Here is a 10,002-nt window from a genome sequence, read left to right on the forward strand (position 1 = left end):
TACAGCACAGCAATGAAGTAATAAAATGAACTAGGATCACACTAATCCAGCACGTTATTAATCTCACGTGCCCCACTCAATATGGCCGCCGCTTGAGTGGGGCACGTGAGATTAATAACGTGCTGGATTAGTGTGATCCTAGTTCATTTTATTCATTGCTTTATTCATTTTAGTTCATTGCTGTGCTGTATGTGTATAGACCAAAGCCTGGGCTGGCGCTCGTGCAGAAAGTTTCTTGGGCAAACTCACCGTCCCAAGTAGCTCCGTCGGCTAGCGAAGGGAAGGGGGGAGGAGTCCGGTGACGTCACGGACATTGACATCACCGGACTTCTCCCCCTTCCCTTCGTTAGCCGTCACGGACATCGACGTCACCGGACTCCTCCCCCCTTCCCTTCGTTAGCCGACGGAGCCACTTGGAGAAGGGGGGAGTATTCGGGTGACGGCGATGTCCGTGACGTCACCGGATCTCCGACGGGACTCCCCGAAGCCGGCGGAGTGTTTTCATTAGCGATCAAAAGAATTTTGATCGATCAAAAAGTTTAACGATTAATCGATAAATTAATCGTTAATTTCCGCAGCCCTCAAATACAGATTTAGTTTTGGACCATAGAAAGCCTTTAAGTCACTGAGCCAAAAGAAGCATGTAGATAAGGACTTCATAGGGCCTAATTACGCTGTTACGTTTTCACCCATGCCTTACAACGCGCTACAACAGATGTGTTGTTGTTTCCATCTCAGTGCTGCAGTACAGTGTATTTTTTCCAGATTCTAAATTAAAAAACTCAATGAAATCATCAACAAATTTGCCCAACAGTACAAGAAAACACACTGCAAAGCACACCCATAGATCTAAATGGGTCACTAATGTCCTTGATCGGCATACATTTTCTAGGTCAGTGACTTAAAAAATATTAAAACCAGCAGCCCAGCTACAGCCAGTCAGCTACCTTTTTCAGAAGAAGGTCTGCAGTGGTAGCCTCCATATTTCTCTCATGACCCGTTTACCATACGCATCCCTATTATCCTATAAGGCATATTTTTACAGAGTCTGGAGGGCTCTGGAGGAGTTTGCAGTGACTGAGAGCCCTGTAATGATTTTGTTACCAGACCCTGTTTATGTATAGTTCCACCCTGGCCGGCCTATAAGAGCTTGCATCAAATTTAATGTAATATTTAGCACAAAGCGTTCTTCTTCAGCCACTATCCATATCACTATATCACCATGTAACTATAGATGTATTCACATAATCCTCAATTAAATGGCACATTGACCTTAGATGCTGTTAAGCAATTGATCCATCTCTTCCAATAAAATTCTACAATTTCACAGGGTTAATTCACGGCTCAGAGAGATCGCAAAGAAGAAAAAAAAAAAGGTGAAGATGTTACATTTGAACACCACTTCACATCAAGGTCTTGCTTTTCACATAAGTAATTGGCTTTTATTCACAGCTATTTTGCAAAACACAGACAGGCAGTTGGTTTTATTAAGCGAATATCAGGCAGGTTACACAATGTGCGTCTGGTGAGTGAGATATATGGAAGTTCTAATAAATATTTATAGGCTTTCCCTTGCAAAGAGCATCTGCCTTAGGACTTATTGTTGTTCTTTAAAGCCTCTTCACTACCATGAAATGCAGCAAGTACATCTAATTTAATTACTGTTATTTGTGAATGCGCGACCTGCACTGCACCAGTCAGCATTAATGGACAAAGAGTGCCTCCCGCTCCTCCAGGCACTGCCTTAGGCCAGGCTGCTTTTTTTTTTTTTGCTTGACTGTGTGTTCTGTCCTCTAACAAATTAAATTTGTCCCATCGAAACCGAGACAATTTAGCACCAATGAGCCCCAATTGGACAGGGACTGCGTGATTAATGTGAGTCGTAATAGATTTGACACCAGGAGTGGAAAAAAAATCGACTTCAGCTGCTCTGCTACATCAGGTGCTGAATGCTATTTTTTTTCCTTTTTACTATGTTGCTGCCTCAAAGAAAAGGAGATTGATGGCTTTTACTTGTTTTATTAGTTCCCGATCTAATTTCCTTTTTTTTTTTTTACTCTGCCGTGGTTTGATGCTGCTTGTGCAGAATGATTTTATGATGTCAGACAAATATATTGCAAAGTACAAGTATTGCTTAGCATAGCTTCTTGTTCTCAGGGTTACAGGTGGTTCTGCTGCAAATACTAAAGCAAAATTAAAAAGTATTGTCAGTGAATTCTCATTTTCATTTCTTAAATTTTAAAGTGTCACTGAATTCATAGCTCCCGACTTTCTGAGAAGAGAAAGAGGGACACCTTCTACCACAATGCGTGACACATCCCTGCCATGCCTCAGCTATGGCAACAATATATATGCCAAAAATTATTGGTTTAACCCAGAAATGTTTATTTTTTTTTAACCATTACTTTTCCTTTATACTGGCTTTTTAAAACAGCAAAGTAAATAAAAATAATTAAAAGATAAGATTTAAATGCAGAATAAAGCTGTCCATGTACAGTTTTGGACAAATGTTCATATGAAAAATCCCATCAGAACATTTGCTAATGTATGTATGATGCATCATAATGTATATTTGATGTTGTTTAAAATTTTGTTTAATTTTAAGATTTAATTTTAGAAATGCATGGAGTTTATTGAATGAAAAGCACATTCGCTGTTAGATTTTAGTTCATTCAAAAAAAAATTTCCATCCCGCTCCTACGTTTTGTTTGTCACTGTGGTTGAAATCAATCATCGATTTTACCCCGTAATTTTTTATCAAATCGAATGAACGTTCCAAAAATGAATTTTTTTAAAATAAAAAAACTTCTGGCATATGTGCAGTTTAATACTTTTGTACTAAAGGTACAATTAACTCTCCTTTTTTGCATATATCTATTGCTAGCAAGCAGTAGATATATGCAAAAGATTTAAAAAATAAAGTTACCAAACAGGTAATCACTTACCTGTGTCTCCGCCTCTCGCTCCCATCTGAAGATCTGAAGCTTCTTGAGAGGCCGTGCAGGATGATGGGGCGGGCGCATGCGCAGTAGAGATCTTCGGTGGGTCAAAGAGGAGAGACACAGTGGAAGTAAATGCACGCAGTCAGGAGCATGCACGTCGGACATACACCGTGGGACCCGAGGAGTCTGTGCTGGCCCAGAGACCGGCACCAGCGCTGGAGGGATTGCTGAAAACAAGTGGAAGGAAGAAGATGATCGGATCAAGAGGCATCATTTAAGGTCCCTGCACTAAAAATGCATTCCAATGTATCCCTATGTGTTTTATGGGCTACAGTTCTCACGTGCGCAACACGTTCAGGTACGGACAGAAAAAATACTGCATGTCACATTTTGTACGGTCAGGATATGGTCCGGAAACGCAAAACGCGTCAAAAACACACTGCACTGCAGCTAACATACTGACAGCCCCACTCCAGCAAAAAAAAAGTTTTTTCTACTGGAACGCACCAAAAACGCACCAAAAAGGCGTCAAAAATGCATAGCACTGTGTCGGCAGATCTGCTCCAGATCCGGACCAGGTCTGGTCCAGACATCGTGTGAACAAGCCCTAAAGCGGCATGTGGGGGACAGAGGGGAGGACAATACTTTTTAATGTCACTTTAAATAAAACCTTTTCATAAATATCTGTACATCAGACCAAAAAGAAATTTTAAAAATAAAGCTGAGGAGGAAAAAGGGATAGAGGGACTTGGTTCCAGATGAGGGACAGTTGGGGGGTATTGTTAAGTGATTCTTATAAAACAAACATCCCTGTTGCTCAATTATCTTTACATTTCTATGGTATAACTCTTGAAGAAAGTGTTGCTGCAGCTGCTCAATCCTCAGCTCCAGCTAATACATTTTATTATGATTTAAATAAAGCATCGAAGGGTTAGAGTCTATGTTGCAGTCTGTGTTCTATTGTCCTATTGGGGAGATTTCGCCTCACTTCCTGTCTGGATACAAAAACTACATTAGTAGCAGAGTGGAGAGACAAAGTTTTGGTTGTTGTCAGTGCCTTCCTTTGACTTGACATCTGCACCCCTCATTCCTTACCTTCAGGCATTACAGTAACAGAACAGGAGGGGAGTTGACCCTCTCCAGTGGGCTCATATACAGAAATAAAAACTTAACAGAAATTATAATTCTCCTCTACTTTATCTAAAACTAAAACAGAACAAATTTCTTCTAGAGTTAGGCTTTAAAGCGGACCGTTACTCCTTTTACTAAAAATCCCAGCAGCATGCAGCGTTGCATGCTGATTTAAAATCATCTTACATTCATTAGTTAAACAAATGGGTTTTTAATTTACTTACAAAGAGAGTTCATCTACTTTCTGATCCAGTTCTGGCACAAATTATGTAATGTGCCAAAGTATTGCATCCTGGGAAGGTTACACCAGCAGATCATTGCTCGAAAATGTCATCTGTAATCTCATGAGATCTCAGGAAAAGGTTTTTCCTCCCCTGAGAAAATGTGCATGGTCGCAGGTCCTAGTCACATGTCTAATCACGTGCCAGAGTTGAAGGAAGTAAATCGAGATCTAGTAACCTGTCCTTAGTAACCATGGCCACTGTCAGAAGACTGGGAAAGAAAAGAGAAATCAGGTATGCAAAGAATACAAAGCCGGCAATTATCTCGAAGTATGTGTTTGTAGATTGTCATTACTAAACATTTCTAAAGGTGGGTTTGTTGTTATTTTAAAGATATGGGTAAAGTTCTGCTTTAAGCACACCTGGCAGTGTTATCATTTTCCTAACCCCTTTTGCTGAATAGCTTGGAGTGATTATAAATTTGGGGAAACATATAAAATGTAGGCATGCGAAATAAAAATTGAATTAATATCCTGAAAACTAACATTTCATATATTAACTGAATCAAGTCACACAGAATAAAGTATTTTTTCTAAAGTGTTCCTAATACACAGATGAAAAACTTGTCAAAGGATTTGTATATCTGCCCACCCAGTTCTGAAATTTCATACTGCCCTGACATGTAGCATGGCCCTGTCTGACATAAGACCTGATTTTTTTATGCTGAAGTTAAGTAACATTTACAAGTCTGGTCCTTCCCCCACCCTGTGACTGGACAGTGAAAGGAGAAGAACAACACTGATTAGCTCATGTCTCTGCTCTCTCCTCCTATAAGCATGCCCTTTGTCATAGGTGAGCACTACAGCTTACTTGATTGGCTCGTTGTGCTGCTTCCCCCCTCTCCCAGCATGAGTTTTGCAGGACAGCCATGGCAAGAGGCTGTTATCAGATCAAATTTAGTCCTATAAACTGAGCGCAATTAAGAAACATGGAGCAGCTGTACACTCTTGTCTCCGAACTTGAACCTCGGTGCCTGGTAAAGCTTCCGCCGGGGCATTCACTGAGCAATAGGTAAAAAAATGTGGCACTCATACGGGGATCTGTCCATCCAGTAGTTTATTTGTAAAAAGGCATGAAAGCAGCAAACAAACAAATGCTTACATGTTTCAGCCCCCAAAACTGGGCCCTAGTCATAGCCATACACTGCGCACATTAAAAAGATGATTTATTAATTACACGGAGCTCTATTAATGTGTGTCTTTATAACTGCCTGGAGCTCAACTAAAATACTGAGTGCAGATATCTATAGCAATGATGTGTCATGTTTTGGACAGTTTCTAACTATGAAGGGAAAGTCATTTCCAAGCACGCTGGTGAAACTTTAGTGTGTCCAGATGTTGCTTTTTACAGGAAAGGAAGAAACTACTTTCACCCCTAATGCTGGGAACCTATGGGGGTGCTTCACTGGTGACATTAACTATGGCCATCCCAGTGCTGGACGATCATTTGCTGCTTGTGAGGGACGGAGAGGACAATGTTAACATCAAATGTACATATAAAATTACTATAACATAAAAATTGTCAAACACCAAGCAAATGTGTTAAATAAAAACAAAACAGGAAAAAATTAAAACAAACTTAAGTTAATATCATAAAATATGGTAAAATCTGATCTGTTTGGTTTAATGTGAGCTTGACGGATATCAGGCAAGGGCACCGTGTTGTATAGCTGGCAGACTCACAGCAGAAATCACTCTTGAAATTAATTCTGTCATTGGGTTCAGGCTCTGCTGCATGCACATGAGCAGACAGGAACATGCTGACAGGGGAAAAAAGCAGAGTGGGCAAAGCTGAAGACTTGTCGAGTGATGTTGCTTCTTCATATCTAGTCAGCAAGCAGCAAGTGGGGAAGTGCCACCATTATATTCCTTAAAGCAGAACTGAAGCGAAAGCTTCTTTTTTAGTTTGGTATAGAGTAAAGGTGGCCATACACTTTACAACCATCGCAAGACCTTAGTCTTGCGATGGTTGTAAAGTAAATAAAAAAACGTACGATCTGCCCATCTGAGGGGCGGGCTTCCGATGACCGCAATGCTGAGCGGGCAGTGTGCGCGTGCGCACACCGGCCCGTTCGGCATTTGTCTCCCGAGCACCGTTCAAACCAGCCGAAAATCGTACGATTTTCGGCTGGTTTTCTAGCGTGCTCCCTAGACAAAAGACGTGCGACCGTACAGTAAAAACGGTTGCACGTCTTCCATACACTTTGCGATTATCGTACGATCGCAGGATTTGGCAGTGAGTCATTACATGGCGCCCAGCTTCCTGATTGGCCATCTTCACTCAATCCAAAACTAAAAAAAAAAAGTTGCACTTTAAGCCCATATTCACACTTCCATTTTTGCGTGTTTTGGTGCGTTTGTGCCAAATTCACACAGGGTGACCCTTTCATTTCCATTGGCTGCCCTACGTGGAACAAATGTGGCAAAGAAGCTCATACAGCTGTTTGAGAGCTTTGTGCATTTTTTCACTGTGCAGTTTTACGCATCTGTCATGCATTTTTGTATAAATCAAAATGCAGTCTTGGTTAAGGGCACTGCAAGTGGGACATGCGCATTTTGCACATTTCATGAATGCGCACAGCAAATGTGCATGGGGTCATACACTAACACAGAAAGTAGTGTTGCTTCTGGCTGTGTTGTCTGGCAGACTCTGTGGATTACGAACCTGGCTGGACAGACTGACAAATCCTTTCAGCATTTAAAGAAGAACTTCAGGTTTTCCAAAAATTACCCCTTGCAGTTGGGCTACCCCCCGCACTGCAAGGGTTAAGTGCTCGTTTCTCTCTTGGGGCTCAGATAAAGAAGGGGTTCTCACCTGATCCTCGATCCCGCCTGGCTGCCAGACGGGTCTCTGCATCCTCTTCTTCCCTGGGGTCTGGCAGTCTAAGCCCCACTGACATCATCACATCTAATACTGTCATCTGTATTAGTTGGGAAGACACCGGGGGAGATTTCACAACTGAAGCGGAGGGGGTGAGAGGTGAGCGCTGACTGCCCTTTATTTGGTCCCCTAGAGAAAAAAGGGCTGTTAACCCTTACAGTGCGGTGGTAGCCCCACTCCAAGGGGTAATTTACTAAAACCTGGAGTTCTTCTTTAAGACAATTCGCATGTGTGTATTTTAGCCATGTATCTAGCTATTTGCCCAGAGTTCAGTTTCACTGATCTGACCTATAATATTATTTATATCCTACATACAGGTAGACATTGTAAATTATTATCAGGCATGCTGGTTTTATTGGACTTATATCAAAGATTATCTACATACAGGTAGGTATTGTTGATTATTATCAGGTATGCAGGTTTTATTTCACCTATAATAATATTTTTGTTTTATAGAGTTAGGCATTGGTAATTATTATCAGGCATACTGGTTTTATTTGACTTATTTAAATAATTATCTATATACAGGTAAGCAATGTCAACTATTATCAGGAATATTGTTTTTATTTGGAAAATGTGTACACATTTAGGAAATATCGACAATAGCTCTACACAATTTATTGTGTAAGGAAAGCAAATGTATTCCAGTAAAATGTTAAATAATATGCACTTTCATTGGGTTGTATTATTTAGAAATGCTAAGAGATACAGCTTGACTGTAGATTGTTGCAGACATACAACTTGATGGAAAAAATAATATTAACATTAAAATATGATTTTCCTGCTTCTTAGAATATAATTCTTTACTGAGCACAAAAGATGCATCAACTTTTTCATAATCCAGTCTTGTAGTACTAAATTTATAGCAAAATGTGGAATGATTGCTTTATGTTACAAATAAGTAGCATGTATTCCCTTTTATCTAAACTTTTTTTTTTGTATGATATAATCACTACAGTGTTATTAGAATATGCCACCAGCCCCCCTGCAGTAACAACAATAATAATAATAATAATAAAAAATGTAGCTTCCGTTTTATGAATCCCTTGTTCAGGAGACAGGGACCATAGAGCACATGTCACCTATCGCCTGTATCACTTCATCAGCTGCTGGGAGAATTTCACGGTCTCTCCACTGTTCACATATATTACATCCTCATCCTTTTGTTCTATTAGATGTTTTGACATCACACAGTTTAGTACTCAGACGCATATGATCTTTGTTTTGTGCTTTTAAGTTGCATCAAACAGAACCCCATGAACAAAAAAGGATGACAACAGAGGCTAATTGCTACAACAGTGCCTCTTACACATAAACATACAGGCGTATTTCATAAAGTGATGGAAAATATGCAGTGATATAGTTCTACTAAACTATGCATATACTTCTTTGTTTTATTAAAGCAGATGTAAACTCTAATGGAACGACATTTAGTTTTATATAGATATACACATACACTAGACACGTGTAATTCTTCTAGTTCCGAATTGAAATTCCGATGCATTTTCGGAAATTCGGACATTCGAATGCATCTGAATTCCTGAATGAAAAATAACTAATCCGAACGTATTACATCCAATAACCAAATTTTTTTTTCCAAATGTCATTCTGAATGAATGAATTTTGTTAAACATTAAAATTATTTACACAAAAGCATGGGGTCCCCTCCCTAATTCATACCACACCCTTTAGGTCTTGTAGGAATTTTAGGGGGGGCCCCAATGCTACCCCCCCCAAAATGCATGGGTCCCTCATAAAAGCCCTTACCAGACCTTGATCCGAGCAGCAGCCTGGCAGAGCAGGAAAGGAGGGGACGAGCGTGCTTCCCCCCCACCATACCAGGCCATCGACATGGGGAGGGTGCTTTGCAAGTGGGGGCCCCATGAAAAAGCACCATGTCCCCATGTCGATGAGGACCAGGGCCTGTTCCCCACAGCCCTAGCCCGGTGGTTGTGGGGGTCTGCGGGCAGGGGGCTTATCTAAATCTGGGTTCCCCCTTTCATGAAGGGGCCACCCAAATGCCCCCCTCCCTCTTGACATGCTAAGGTCCTCTTTATCAAGGTAATAACAGCTTGATAATAGACATGTAACCCCACAAAAAATTAGTTTAGTTTCGGATCGATTCAGACTTTCATTTCGGAAAGATCCACAATAGGAAGTCACATGACCGTGCCTGTTGTGCAACCTAAACAGCCCAAAAAACATCTGATTGGCCACAGAACAGTCACATGTCCGATTTAGTTTCATTGTGAGCGATATTCAGATGCATTTGAATTTTCGTTAAAGGAACATTCTGATTCCTTCTCATTCGGATGTGTTTGAATTCGGGAATTTGGATGCATCCGAATGTCAGAATTTAACGAAATTCACATGTCCACTTGATAAAGAGAATCTGTATGTCCTCAAAACATTGGTTTTCTTTGCACTATTTCTAGTAAATAATGATTGTATAAGTAGTGCCAACTTTCTCATTACTGATCAGATTCTGCTCACATACAGATCTTGTTTTGCCTTGCAGATCCATGATCTGCATTGGAAATAGTTCAGCACAAAATGTTGCAATCCAGAGAACATCCTTTATTTGGCAATTCACCTTCACTAGCCATGAGATCTGCTGGTAGTATCTGCCTTTTTATCTAGATAACTGAAGGAATTTAGCTCCAGCTTTAACACTTTGGCAAATGGGAACTTAAAATGTAAATTCAGGGTGTAAGACCAGCCTGACGCTGCTCGTCAGAAAACATTCCCTTTCCTGTAAGAAATAAGGG

This window comes from Nanorana parkeri, unplaced genomic scaffold (genome assembly GCF_000935625.1).
Source record: "Nanorana parkeri isolate BGI_ZX_2015 unplaced genomic scaffold, ASM93562v1 scaffold1382, whole genome shotgun sequence".
In the NCBI taxonomy this organism is placed as follows: domain Eukaryota; kingdom Metazoa; phylum Chordata; class Amphibia; order Anura; family Dicroglossidae; genus Nanorana; species Nanorana parkeri.